Here is a 15,666-nt window from a genome sequence, read left to right as displayed (position 1 = left end):
TAAAAGAAGCATTACAAGGTCTACATAGTTAACCTTGGTTCCATGTAATTTTAGATCAACAGTAGTCTGAATATTTCATCAGTTTCTACATAAGAGTTCTAGAAATCTTAATTTATTCTGATTATTTCTGTTTGAAATAATATAGTCCAAATTTGTTGAGGTATTTCGGTTACACATTTTCAATGAACTAGCAAAGCAAAACTTATGTGCAGATGACAACATAAAAACGTCCGTGGCTAACTTATAATAAAAATTCTTTAAAGTGAAAGATGTGAAAGGAATTATTTACAAAATTAATGCAAAGCTAAATAAAGTCAATTAAAAAAATTTTAGGGGGCTCTGGGGACCATGGTCTCGGGGAATATCTAGCTCAATTGGCATGACATGGTTTATAAAGAAAATATTCTACATTCTACTTTGGTGAGTAGCGCCTGGGGTCTTAAAAGCTTACGAGCGGCCATCTAAGATACTGCACTGGTCTCATGCCATCAGGAGCAGGGGAGAATGAAGGAAACTAAAGATGTAAGGGAAAGATTAGTCCAAAGGACTAATGGACCACAAGTACCACAGCCTCTCCCAGGCTGAGTCCAGTACAACTAGATGGTGCCTGGCTACCACCACCAACTGCTCTAAGAGGGATCGTAATAAAGGTTCCCAGACAGAGCTGGAGAAAAATGTAGAACAAAATTCTAACTTACAAAAAAAAGGCCAGGCTTACTGGCTCGACAGAGACTACAGAAACCCTGAGAGTATGGGCTCCAGACACCCTTTTAGCTCAGTAAAGAAGTCACTCCCGAAGTTCAACCTTTAGCCAAAGATTAGACAGGCCTATAAAACAAAATGAGACTAAAGGAGCACACCAGGCTAGGGGCAGGGACTAGAAGCCTGGGAAGGGGGGATAGGAAAGCTGATGACAGGGAACCCAAGGTTTGAGAAGTGGAGTGTGTTGACTTGTTGTGGAGTTGGAAATCAATGTCACAAAACAATATGTGTACTAACTGTTTAATGAGAAGCTAGTTTGTTCTGTAAATCTTCATCTAAAGTACAATAATAAAGAATTAAAAAAAAACTTTAGATAAAATATTTTTAACATAATGATTAATCTTATATTTAAAGAGCTTCAGATATGTAATAACCTTGAGATATAACATTAAATAGTTAGGATATACCAAAAATATATTAAGATTATCCAGTTTCTAAACATATGAATAGTAAAAAAAACTCTAAGGGTCAAGGGTAAACTATATAAATTCCCCAGTTAAAATTTTTGGCTGTAATGATCCTAAATTTAAAGGAAATAAAGTTGTGACCAAGCCAGCAATTGAAATAACAAAATTATGACATAACATTATGCATTTTCTATTTAATATTAGGCAAACATTACAGACATGTAAATTCTAACCAAAGAAAATTTGATACTTCTCCTAATATGACAAGTGATTCATGTAATACATAATTTATTAAAATCTTTTTTTAGTATTTTTCTCTTTATAAAATAGAAGCAATCTTTTCTTTGTGGTTTTCCATGAAGTTTAAAGTTGTCAGGATTTTATAATAGGTCAATGAGAAACAATACTTGAGTTATTTAACTGATGATTTTACAGGTAAAAACTTTAGTTTTTTTTTTTTTTCTTTTTAAGCTAAGCTGCTTAGTTTTTGACACAAAAATTAATTTTCTTGAACCTTTGCCTTTGAGACAGATTGTAGGAAGAATAAAATTAACTCTTTAATTCAGTAATCAAAGAAAATTTTGTTAACAGTGAGAAACTTAATTCTTTGTTATATGACATTAAAACTTTTTAAAAATGCTCATAAAGTAGCTCATTAAAATTTCAGTTGCCTCAAATCAGAGCTTAGACTATATTAAATAAATTCTTCCATAAATTTCTTGTCTTTGTTATGTACCTTTTATAGTACAATTTTTTAAGTGGCAAAATGAATGAATTTCTAATTAAACTTCAGTTTATAAACTCCAATTATAATAAATATTTATTAACTCAATTTAATGTCAGTATATTACCTAAAATTTATAGATATTAATTTAAGCCTATATGTTACAAAATATAATTACTTTTCAAGTAAAGTTTGTGTACATAGTTTATTTCTATTTAAATTATCTTTAATGTGTGTTTTTTGAGTACAATCTTCAAATTGACCACTTTATATGAAGTTTTTTGTAATGTAGCTACTGAAAGCTTAACTTATCAGATAGGTGTCAGAAGCAGATAGTCTAAAACTTAAAAGAGTGCCTCATGAGAAAAACAAAACGAAACAAAGAGAACTAACAAAAAACACTTAGTCACCACTAGTTCTGGCTTTCTGTGACAAGACAGAGACTTAGACACAAAACGAGACAAAATAATGAGATAAACCCACTGGTTTGTGAGGCCTGCTCAAAACCTAGGCTTATACAATGCTACACAAACAAGCAACTTAGTTTCTTGAAATTTATGCAGGAAATTTTTTTTTATAAAGTTGATGCAATTCAACAGAAAAACAGGTTCTATGTAAAACTTAATTTGTCAGAGTCTCTCTGATTTAAAAAAAAGTGAGCATTGAGCAAAGCTTTTTTTTTAATGTAAATGGGAACTCATTTTCTTAAAGTGATCACTGAAATCCTAAATTACTTCAAATATATTCAGCTTATGAATCCCAGACCAATGTCCTACTAGGGAGGAAATCTAAGCTCACTTACCGAAAATGCTTCAAAACTTTCTCTAAAGTTAATTCATGAAACAAACCAATAAACAAATTTCTGGGAAATTTATTTTCTTATTCATCATAAGGGCAGGAGTAATTTGAGAAGCAGCTTGTTTAGCTGACTTGTGAAAAGGAAAGTTTATACAGTATTAGGAAAGGATAAAAAGGATCTGACTCTAGAGAGGCAGAGGGAATAAGACTGGGAAGAACAGGAGCAGGCACCCGACATTGCACTTCTTTTTGTTTAGTTAGTTTAGAAGCTATCCTATATTGAGACAATTTTTATTATCATGATGTCTTTTAGAAGCCTCAAAGTACCTATTAAAATAGACTTCCTATTGAACCTGTTTGATGTAGGAGCCCTTCTTTTCCAATTTACTGTTCAGGAATACAAGTTTAGACAATTCAAAAGAACGCTAATGTGACCATACATTTTCCAGATGGTCTTTGGTGAGATTACGCCAAACAGATAAATACAAAAAAGTGGTAGAGCCTTAATGGTTGTCCATACACTGGGCAAGAGTCCCTGATGAGAACTCCACATTGCCCCTAGACACAGCATTTCCCATTTTCAAAGAAGGTTTGAGTTTGTTCAAAATTTAGGACTGTAATTAAGACTCAGTAAAATCCTAATGGAGATTACTGCTGGGTTTGGACACTGTATTGTTTAAACCAACATGTTCCCTTCATTGAGTGAGCTTTTGCTTCCGGCTGGCAGGAAGCCTAATGCTCTGGCCTGCCTCAAAACCCAGCTTATCCTGTCATAGTGTATCTTTAACCTCTTCTGTGGCAGGCAGCCACCCTATCATCTTTTATTTGTTGTTTTGTACCTTGGTTTTCTTTGCGGTTTAAGGAGCCTGAGATTCCACAAACTCAAAAATTTCTAGTACAGTAAATTCCCGTACTTCACACTACTGCTATTAAACTATTGCTTTCAAGTCAATTCCAACTCACAGCAACCCTACAGGACAGAGTAGAATTGCCCCATAGAGTTTCCAAGGAGTGCATGTTGGATTTGAACTGCTACCTTTTGGTTAGCATCCACAGTTCTTAACCACTATGACACCAGGGTTTCCCTACTGCCACTGGTGGAGGCAAATTTGGCAAAAATCCTTGCAAAACCAAAATGAAAGCAGACAAAACAAAATGAAACAGAAAGGACAAAACAAAACTAGATCCTTCAATAATCCTCAAAGAACTCAAATGCAAAGAGTTCTATTTGAAAGGTCACTCACCCATTTCCAGTCCCCTCAGATCCGTGGAAGCAGAGAACTCAAAGAGCTTATGCTGGACCAGGGTCCACTGCAGATAGTGAGCCTTCAAATGCCTCATATCAGACACTAACAAATGTCAAAGAGCAAGACTGGAGTCTCCATTAGAATTAAAGCAAAGAGTTTTATTGAAGGAACAACCACAATTTGAACTGGGGAGAAGCTCAGTCCACAAATTGAAAATAAGTTCTCCAAAAGCTCAAGATGTACCCATTTCCATGAGTTGATTCTGACTCACAGTGACCCTATAGGACAGAGTAGAACTGCCCCCTGTAGGGTTGCCAAGGAGTAGTTGGTGGATTAGAACTGCTGATATTTTGGTTAGCAGCTGAGTTTTTAACCACTTCACCACCAGGCTCCTTAAGATGTACAGATGTATTTACATAGTGAAGTGAGGAACTGGCAGCACAATCTTCTTGATTGGCTACACATTAATTAGTTCTTGCAGTAATAATTTTCTGATTGACTACATGTTAAACAGTTACTGTGAAAACTATTAATATGCTAAGCAAATACTGGAGAAACCATACGCATTCTAAAACAAATTGTTCCTAACTTTTGATTGGTTGAAAAATAGAACAAGCAGCTGAAAGTTTAACAGACGTTTCCTGGAATAGTGTGTATTATATGATTTCTGAGAATACCCGGTTCCTGAAGTTGGCAGTAAACAAAAAAATGGAGTTTAGTATAGTCTCTTAGGCAGAAGTCTTTCTCATGTTAAGCACCTTGATTGCCTGGGTTTGGGGGGCTCTTATATACCACTGAAAGTTAAAATTTGTCTAAACTTTTCATTGACTGACTTAAGTGTAGATTTGTAAAAGGATCTTTTCTACCAACAACCTATGAGTTTTAGAAATCCAACACATAAAAATTACCGCAACAATGCCCAAATCTGAACAAATCTATGAGATATTCTGTACAGCTTTATTCCAAAATAAGAATCTCTAAGTGAGATCAAAATAGAGACACTATATAATCTAATATTAACCTGCACTTTCACTCTCTGACAAAGAAAGTAACTCAAGAACATATCTAAATTAAAATAATTTTGTATAGTGCTTGCTTTGGCAGCACATATACTAAAATTGGAATGATACAGAGAAGATTAGCACAGCCCCTGCACAAGGATGACATGCAAATTCGTGAAGTGTTCCATATTTTGGGGAAAAGACAGTCTTTTTAACAAATAGTGCTGGCATAACAGGATATCCATCTGTAAAAAAATGAAACAAGACTCTTACCTCACTCCATGTGCAAAAAAGAACTCAAAATGGATCAAAGACCTAAATATAAAACCTAAAATGATAAAGATCATGGAAGAAAAAATAGGGACAACGTTAGGAGCCCTAATACATGGCATAAACAGTATACAAAACATTATAAAGAATGTAGAAGAAAAACTAGATAACTGGGAGCTCCTAAAAATCAGACACCTATGCTCATCCAAAGACTTCACCAAAAGAGTAAGAAGACTACCTACAGACTGGGAAAAAAGTTTTTAGCTATGACATTTCCAATCAGCGCCTGATCTCTAAAATCCACATGCTACTGCAAAAACTCAACTGCAAAAAGGCAAATAAGCCAATTTAAAAATGGGCAAAAGATATGAACAGACACTTCACCAAAGAAGACATTCAGGTAGCCAACAGATATATGAGGAAATGTTCACAATCATTAGCCATTAAAGAAATGCAGATCAAAACTACAATGAGATTTCATCTCACTCCAACAATGCTGGCATTAATCCGAAAAACACAAAATAATAAATGTTGGAGAGACTGTGGAGAGATTGGAACACTTCTATACTGCTGGTGGGAATGTCAAATGGTACAATCACTTTGGAAATCTTTTTGGCACTTCCTTAAAAAGCTAGAAATAGAACTACCATACGATCCGGCAATCCCACTCCTTGGAACATACCCTAGAGAAATAAGAGCCTTTACACAAACAGATATATGCACACCCATGTTTATTGCAGCACTGTTTACAATATCAAAAACATGGAAGCAACCAAAGTGCCCATCAAGGGATGAATGGATAAATAAATTATGGTATATCCACACAATGGAATACTACGCATCGATAAAGAACAGTGAGGAATCTGTGAAACATTCCATAACATGGAGGAACCTGGAAGGCATTATGCTGAGTGAAATTAGCCAGTTGCAAAAGGACAAATATTGTATAAGACCACTATTATAAGAACTTGAGAAATAGTTTAAACTGAGAAGAAAACATTCTTTTGTGGTTACGAGAGGGGGGAGGGAGGGAGGGAGGGTGGGAAAGGGGTATGCACCACTTAGATAGTAGAAAAGAACTACTTTAGGTGAAGGGAAAGACAGCACACAATACAGGGGAGATCAGCACAATTGGACTAAACCAAAAGCAAAAAAGTTTCCTGAATAAGCTGAATGCTCCGAAGGCTAGTGTAGCAGGGGCAGGGGTTTGGGGACCATGGTTTCAGGGGACATCTAAGTCAATTGGCATAATAAAATCTATTAAGAAAACATTCTGCTACCCCTCCAGAAGTCTTAACATCTTGTCTAATCTCTGCAGTAGACCACAATGTGTTTTTCTGCTGCCTTCAGAACCCGAAGTTCTTTCTCCTGTCTCCAATTTGAAAGAAGGGTATCTACTCCATTCTCCTTACCTTCCAAAATATCATGCAACCCATTCTCCCCCACAAAATATCTAAAATTGACTTGTCAAAGACAAGAAGAATCATACCTTCAGTCTGCTTTTATTTCCAGTCTAGAATATTCCTTAGTCAAGGAAACACAAGTGGATCTAATTAAATATTTGAAATGATATGAAGGACAGCACGTACAGAAAACATGTTCACACAACTTTTTAAATTAAATATCCTTCAAAATCATCATGTAGAGTGTTTGGGTACCGATATTACTAATGAGCAAGTTTTCAAAGATAGAATCCTGGGAAAACATAAAATTTGTTAGATTAGATAGAAAATTGATTAGAGTAGATTGGTATTTTTAATCTCTTTATATGTTTGGAAAACTGTGCTCAATCTCTTTGGCCTTAATGATCTCTGGAAAAGTGTTCTTAAGTTTCTGTATTTTATATATATATATATATACACATACACATATATACATATACATATATGTAGCCCATTTTGACCAGTTAAGTTGCTTCCTCTTTGTTCTACTCACTTACTACAACATGTTGTTACAATCCATCAAGTCAGCTCCGACTCATACATAGCAACCCTCTGTACATCAGAACACTTACTGGTCCTGTGCCATCCTCACAATCGTTGCCATGTTTGATCCCATTGTTGTAGCCACTGTGTCAATCTACCTCATTGAAGGTCTTCCTCTTTTTCACTAACTGTATAATTTACCAAGCATGATGCCCTTTTCCAGGGACTGGTCCCTTCCAATAACATGTCCAAAGTATATGAGATGAAGTCTCACCACCCTTGCTTCTAAGGAGCTTTCTGGCTGTACTATTCCCAAGACACATTTGTTCATTCTTGTTGAAGTCCATGGTATATTTAATATTCTTTGCCAACACTGTAATTCAAATGCATCAATTCTTCTTTGGTCTTCTGTATTCATTGTCCAGGTTTCGCATGCATATAAAGCATGCATGGCTTGGGTCAGGAACACCTTAGTCCTCTAGGTGATACCTTTGCTTTTTAACACTTTAAAGAGGTCTTTTGCAGCAGATTTGACCAATGCAATACGTTTTTTGATTTCTTGATTGCTGCTTCTATGTTCTTTGATTGTGGATCCAAGTAAAATAAAAATCTTGACAACTTCCATATCTTCTCCATTTATCATGATGTTGCTTATTGGTCCAGATGTGATAATTTCTGTTTCCTTTCCGTTGAAATGTAATTCATGCCAAGAGTTGTAGTCTTTGATCATCAGTTAGTGCTTCAAGTCCTTTTCACTTTCAGCAAGCAAGGTTGTGTCATCTGCATATCACAGTTTGTTAATGAGTCTTCCTCTAATCCTGATGCCACGTTCTTCTTCATATAGTCCAGCTTCTCGGATTATTTGCTTACAATACAGATTGAATAAGTATGGTAAAAGAATACAATCCTGACAAACACCTTTCCTAATTTTAAACCATGCAGTATCCCTTTGTTCTGTATGAACAACTGCCTCTTGGTCTATGTACAGTTTCCGCATGGGCACAATTTCTGGAGTTTCCATTCTTCGAAATGTTATCTATAATTCGTTGTGATCCACACAGTCAAATGCCTCTGCAGTCAATAAATCATAGATAAACATCTTCCTGGTATTCTCTGCTTTTATCCAAGATCCATCTGACATCAGCAATGATATCGCTCATTTCACGGCCTCCTCTGAATCCGGCTTGAATTTCTGGAAACCCCTGTCAATGTACTGCTACATCAGTTTTTTTGATTATCTTCAGAATTATTTTACTTGCATCTGATATTAATGGTATTGTTTGATAATTTCTGCAGTCCATTGGATTACCTTTCTCTGGAGCCTTGTTTGTTGTCAATGCCATCATCGCAGCTTGGACTTCTTCCTTCAGTACTGTTGGTTCTTGATCAAATGCTAACTCCTGAAATGGTTCAATGTTGATCAATTCTTTTTGGTACAGTGACTCGGTGTATTTCTTCCATCTTCCCTTGATGCTTCCTGCATTGTTCAATATCTTGTTCTTAGAATCCTTCAGTATTGCAATTCGAGGCTTGAATTTTTTCTTCAGTTTTTTTAGCTTGATAAATGCCAACTGTGTTCTTCCTTTTTCATTTTCTATCTCCCGGTCTTTGCACATTTCATTAAAATACTTCACTTTGTCTTCTCAAGCGGCCATTTGAAAACTTCTGTCCAGCTCTTTAACTGCATCATTTCTTTCATTCAATTTAGCTACTCAGTGTGTGAAATCTATCCTTGAGATGTTCTCTAAATTCAGGTGGGATTTACTTAACGTTGTACTTTGGTTCTCGTGGACTTGTTTTAATTTTCTTTAGCTTCAATATGAACTTACATATGAACAATTGATGGTCTCTTCTGCTGTTGGCCCCTGGCCTTGTTCTGACTGATGATATTGAGCTTCTCCATCATCTCTTTCCACAGACGTAATCTATTTGATTCCTGCGTATTCTATCCAGAGAAGTTCATGTGTAGAGCCACCATCTATGTTGTAGAAAAAAAGTATTTCCAATGGTAAATTCGTTGGTTTTGTAAAATTCTATCTGTGATCTCTGGCATTTTTTTCTATCACCAAGGCCAGATTTTCCGACTACTGATCCTTCTTCTTTGTTTCCATCTTTCATATTCCAGTCACCAGTAATTTTTATTTTGATTACATTTTCGATCAGTTTCAGAATACAGAAGTTGGTAAAAATCTTTGATTTCTTCATCTTTGGCATTAGTGGTTGGTACATAATTTTGAATAATATTTGTTTTAGCTGGATATGGATACATATCTCTGGTCTAGCTCAATTCCTACATTTAAGTCCAATTTCCCTAGACATCTTGTTGGGAATGATTACTTAGATATATTTTGGTAGCTAGATTTTTATTTTGAATTATTTGGCCTTTCAAATAACTAACTTGTGTATACCTTGATTTTCAAGACCCAGTTATTTCTTCCCACATAGTGAAATATTGGTTCATCTATACATACATGACCAGGGTGTCTGCATGTCAAATATTTAGCAAGAACAATCTTTTGTTTGGCCCAGTTTTCATTCCTCAAACTACTGTGCCCTATAAGTAATTTGTGATCTTATTTTGTCTGCTTTTGTCAGCAGGTATAGGATCTAGGATCTGTGTGTTTTAGACTGCTGAGGTCAATTTGCTACAGGGGTTGGGATAGTGATGAAAATACTATAGTGGGCTAGCAGTGATTGAGTTAGCATTCCTGGCCTTTACTCTTGGTGATTTGTTGTTGATGGGTGCTGTTGAGTCAATTCTGACTCATAGCAATCCCATGTGACAGAGAAGTACTGCCTTATAGAGTTTTCTTGGCTATAAGAAGTCTAAGTCAAGTTAAGGTAAAGTCAAAGATGAAGGGAATAGAAGTAGTAGTTACTACATTAATAGTGTAAAAAATATAAACTTGTCATTTTTATACTTTAAAGTCCCAATTTTTTCTTCTGTGTACAAAATAACTAGTATATACATATGCATTCATTAAAATATTACCATTGGTATGATTATTTAATCATTCACATTATGAATAAGTAAAGTCACCCTTTAGGTAATTCAAAGAGGTAGGGCATGCAGATAAGGGAGACATATTGCTTCTCTAAAACAAATATTTAAAAATAAATTCTTGTTCATATGTAGTCTAGAGTTAATAGTAATAATACTTTTGTCAAAACTCTCCAAACTGCATGCTTAAAAATATGTACCCTTTATTCTGTGTACATTAAAAAAAAATTATAACTCAATAAATAAGTATAAAAGAGTATGTGGAAGAAGGGGCATGAAACAACAACTATACCACTGTTAACCTGGGATCCCGTATTTTCAACAAGATCTAGGAATATGTTTCAGGTGATCTATGAACCCCTTTAAATTTAATACAAATTTTATATCTTCAGGTGAAGAATGTGCATTTTACTAGAATATGGACATACCAAAAAAGACCCAAACCCACTTCTGTCAAGTCCACTCAGACTCATAGCGACCCTATAGGACAGAGTAGAACTGCCCCATAGGGTTTCCAAGGCTGTAAGTCTTAACAGAAGCAGACTGCCATATTTTTCTCCTGAGGAGAAGCTGGTGGGTTCAGACCACCAATCTTTCAGTTAGCAGCCATGCTCACCAGGACTCCAGAATATCAACAACCTGTTGCCATAGAATCGATTCCACAGAGTTTCCAAGGAGCACCTGGTGGACCTGAACTGCCAACCTTTTGGTTAGCAGCCCTTTCTCTTAACCACTATGCCACCAGGTTTTCCGAATATCGACATAGCTATCATCATTTTCGGAATCGACTCGAGGGCACTGGGTTATCATCATTTTATCAAAAATGTCTATAAAACTCCAGTAAATATAAAATTCCTTGTTAACCCCTAGCTGGGTTATTTGCTCCAGCACACATGATTTATTAGCATGTTTCCAACAATCATATTCTTCCTATATAGTGCTATTTGCTACAGTATTCTCTAGTCTGTGTAAAACTTTAGAAACCTGTTCCAAAGATGTTTGAACTTTATGTATTAGGAAAAAAGTTTTATCCTTCACAATTAGTTTTAAGCACAAACAAAATATTGTCTGCATTAAAATCAACATGGTGAAAAATAATATGGAATGGATATGAAAGCAGGTTTGCTAATGGAGTAAAAAAGCCCAAGGGGAGAAAGACAACAACAACAAAGTCATAAAAAGGGAATCTATAAACCTTAACTCTAAATCAAATGATGACTTTGAATTTCATGAAAGATACCTCACAAAATAAATAATAAACATTAATTAACTTTAATGCATTTAACTTTATAAAACAGATTAGACAATTTACAGTATTTATTCATTTAAAATCATCATTATAAATTCATAAAAATTATAAATGGCTAATTAATACAGAAGAGTAATTTTAAAAACCCCAACAGAAAAAAATGAAGCAAGGGAATTAGAGTAGAATTCTTGGACATGTAAAATATAGATCCATGAATTAATAACACTGCACAAATCTACACTAAAATAATTTGAAGAGATTAAGTAATTAGGAAAAGTTGCACTGAGTAAAATATCTAGAATACAGCTCAAATTTAATACAGTTTTCTTCCATAAATTGCTATTTTTAATGGTTGTCCTGTGTGTGTGTGTGTGTGTCCCTCAATATTAGGATACTAAACCTTTTTCTGGAAACCCTGGTGGCATAGTGGTTAAAAGAAAGGGCTGCTAACCAAAAGGTCAACAGATCAAATCCATCAGGTGTTCCTTAGAAACCCTATGGGGCAGTTCTGCTCTGTCCTGTAGGATTGCTATGAGTTGGAACCAACTCGATGGCAACAGATAACCCTTTTTCTAAGGAGCCCTGATGATGCAATGATTAAGCACTCAGCTGCTAACCAAAATGTTGGCAGTGTGAACCCACCTTCAGTTTCCAAAGGAGAAAAGACATGGCAATCTGCTCCCATAAAGATTTTTTAAGAAAAGGCAAACAAACTCGTTGCTGTAGAGTCGATTCCAACTTATAGTGACCCTACAGGACAGAGTAAAACTGCCCCATAGGGTTTCCAAGGACCACCTCTTAGATTCGAACTGCCAACCTTTTGTTTAGCAGCTGTAGCTCTTGATCACTATTCCACCAGGGATTCCCCATAAAGGTTACAGCCTAGGAAATCCCATGGGGCAGTTCTACTCTGTCATATAAAAATATATATATAGTACTATTTTTTTTTTTTTTTTTTTACTACTATAATTCAAAATCTCGACTCGACGGCAGTGGGTATTTATCCAAGCCACAGTTTGTCTTTTAACTTTGTTTATGTTATATATTCCCCTCAAATTTTTTTATAGTCAACTACCTTTTGTTGTTAGGTGGTGGAGTCAAATACTTAAGTACTTATTTTATGGCTTCTGGGTTTACTTTCTTGTTTAGGAAAATCTGCACTGGAATATTATACTGCTCTTCAGCCAAATTCTCTTCCAATATTTTATATTTAACATTCAAGTAATCAATATACGTAAAATTTAATTTGTATATGTTGTGGATTGTGCAGTAGTGACCCAGTCAATTTTGCCAAAAACATTTGTTTAAGAAATTCCCTTGTTTAATTAAAATAGCATCTTTCTGAAATAGTTCCCCTATGCACATAAATTTATTTCTGAGTTTTCTAATCATTCACATATGTTGTTTTCAAGTTTTGCAAATGCTATATCTCTTTTATTACAATAAATCTAAAGTAAATTATAATATCTCGACTTTAAAATACCACTACGTATGTTGAGTATCATACTGTTGTAGTCATTTCTGATTCATAGAGAACTTGTAGGACAGAGCAGAATTGTCCCTAGAGTCTCCAAGGCTGTAATCTTCATGAAAGCAAACTTCCACACCTTTCTCCTGCAGGGCAGCTGGTGGGTTCCAGCCGCTGACCCTTCAGTTAGCAGCCAAGTGCTTAACCACTGCTCCACCAGGACTCCCTTAAGGTAGCATAAGTGGCTAAAAGAACTTTTAATATGAGAGTTTTTAGAACATAGAATTGGCAAGTTTATCCAACCATTTTAATATGATGAGCAAGGGAATGAAAGGCAAATAGAATAATTCTGAATTGTAAAGTTTTTGCAACAAAATTAATAACATTTTTAAAAACCCACGTGAATAGCTAGTGGAGAAAGAGACAAAGATTTTAAAGACAGTTTGAATTAGAGATATCTGAGGGATAAAGGTCTATAAGTCGTCCAAAACTGGGAGTGTAAAACTCCAGTGGCTATTCAAATACAAAGACATATATTGTGAAGTTATTCCTATGTGGTTGTGGGGAAGATGAAGACACTAAGAGAACATTTCCAAATTGAAAACAAATGAGGACTAATTCGGCACACCTACATTTAAGAAATGATAAGAGAAACAAAACAAAAAACTAATGAAATAGAATGAAAAAGTTGTTTTTACTGAACTGGGAATAAGAACCAGACCTGGAGTAATTCAATATCATTTCTGAAGAAGTGAGTAATGAGCGGTGCATTGAGCACCCAAATGTTACCATGATAAGCACTAGGGCTACAGTGACGGGTTATGCAAGCCCAGAGCAGAGCCCTCAAAGGTTTATTAATATACCTGTTACCACTGACATAGTAACACTGTTTCAAAGGAAGATTAATTCAGAAGACATTTGATAAAATTTTTCCCATTTAATAATCCCATAATTGTCGAGGAGATTTAGTTACACAGCTCTATATTTGCTTCTACGTAATGATAAATATTGGAATAAGGTGTGAAAAGCTCTGGAGGAATAAAACATCATTTTGAGGCTTCATTTTATTCTGAGAGGAACCACTTTGGTGGATGTTGTTGGTACTGTACACTTAAGGAAATTTTCAACTTGTTCTCTGGAAAGAACATGGTTTGTAGGAGGCAGAGGGCTATTAGGACCTGGTCCTTGAGGGAAGAAATTCCTTATGGTAAGGAGTGAGTTGGCACTTGCACCTTGGTACCATGCCTTGAACTTGCTAAGAAGGCTGGTAAAGGGCTTTCAAGTTGAGTTTGGGCTCGTAGGATTTAAGAATAAACACTTTTGGTAGCAGTTATTGAAGTCTATGTTGTGACTAAGAATGGTATCAAATATCAATGACTCTGACATGGCACAATTATTATAATATCCACCTAAGAAGCCTGCAGTGTGGATGGTCACATATTTGAACATAAGCTTTGAGAATTAGAAGTTGGTTTCCTGAACGTAATAGGCACTCGGTAAGTGCCTTCTGAAAGGAACTCTTGCTTTTTGTACTTTACCAAAGAGGAAAGCTGCAACAACTTGCTTCAAAGATATATCTCCCACTGCCTGTTACAGTTCATCATCTGAGATTAATGTATTTGGCTTAAAGCATTAAAATACTCTGTGAAGCCTAAAAAAAGAAAGGCATCAGATAAAAAATAGCATTGAAGCCCGAAGGGAACAATCAACTGCCATCACTAGGAGTGCAATCACAGTTCTAAAATAAGGGGAAATTTCATCAGGAGCAGCAGAAAATCAAAGGAAGCCAGGTTTGAGTTAGCAACAGATGAGTTACCAAAGAGTAGATACAGGTAACTTATTAAGGAGGGCAATGGGCAAACAGTATATATACATTTGTGTTTATTGTTGAGAAACCATGAATGTAAATGAAGTTGGTAAAAATCTTGACTTTCTGAAATTGTACTGAATTGTAGTTTCTGTCCCAATAATTTGGATATTGTCATGGGTTGAATTGTGTCCCCCCAAAATATGTGTCAACTTGGCTAGGCCACAATTCCCAGTATTCTGTGCTTGTCCTCCATTGTGTGACTGAAATTTTATGTTAAGAGGATTAGGGTGGAATTGTAACACCCTTACCAGGTCACATTCTGGATCCAATGTAAAGGGAGTTTCCCTGGGGCGTGGCCTGCACCACCTTTTATCTCTCATGAGATAAAAGGAAAGGGAAGCAAGCAGAGAGTTGGGAACTCATGCCACCAAGAAAGCAGTCGTGGAAGCAGAGCGCATCCTTTGGACCCGAGGTTCCTGCACTGAGATGCTCCCAGATCAAAAGAAGGCTGATAGCAAGGACCTTCCTCCAGAGCCGACAGAGAGAGAAGGGGAAGGAACTGACACCCTGAATTTGGACTTGTAGCCTACTTGACTGTGAGAAAATAAACTTCTCTTTGTTAAAGCCATCCACCTGTGGTATCTCTGTTATAGCAGCACTAGATGACTAAAACAGATCTTATAAAAAAAAAAACAGATTATATATATATTTATATGTATATATATGTAACCAGATTTTAAAGGTGCAACCTGGTGAAGCCTAGAACATAGAGGTTGCATATAACACCTTCAAATATTTCAATTCTAGTTGCATAGCACTTGATATCATTCACTGGGAATTATACCAGTAATAAATTTTAGGCAATGCAACTTTTGGTCTCAAGCTAAACTCACTGCAGTAGTAGGCATGCTCTTTAGTCAATAACAAAGTAGATTTTAGGCAAATACTTAATGGTTGACTTAATTTATCTTTTTTTTCCTCTAAATTACTGCTGTCTGATATCA

General features: G+C 35.7%; 1 non-coding gene across 1 annotated transcript; it reads left to right on the top strand.

The window, feature by feature from the left end:
* Window positions 1-5,026: 5,026 nt before the first annotated feature.
* On the top strand, window positions 5,027-5,133 carry LOC126060081 (U6 spliceosomal RNA). Its single transcript, XR_007513543.1, has one exon. It is a non-coding gene; the product is annotated as a U6 spliceosomal RNA (small nuclear RNA).
* Window positions 5,134-15,666: the final 10,533 nt, after the last annotated feature.

This window comes from Elephas maximus, chromosome 16 (assembly GCF_024166365.1).
Source record: "Elephas maximus indicus isolate mEleMax1 chromosome 16, mEleMax1 primary haplotype, whole genome shotgun sequence".
Classification (NCBI taxonomy): Eukaryota; Metazoa; Chordata; class Mammalia; order Proboscidea; family Elephantidae; genus Elephas; species Elephas maximus.
The sequence above is the reverse complement of the archived record's forward strand: the minus strand, read 5'-3'. Positions and strand labels throughout refer to the sequence as shown.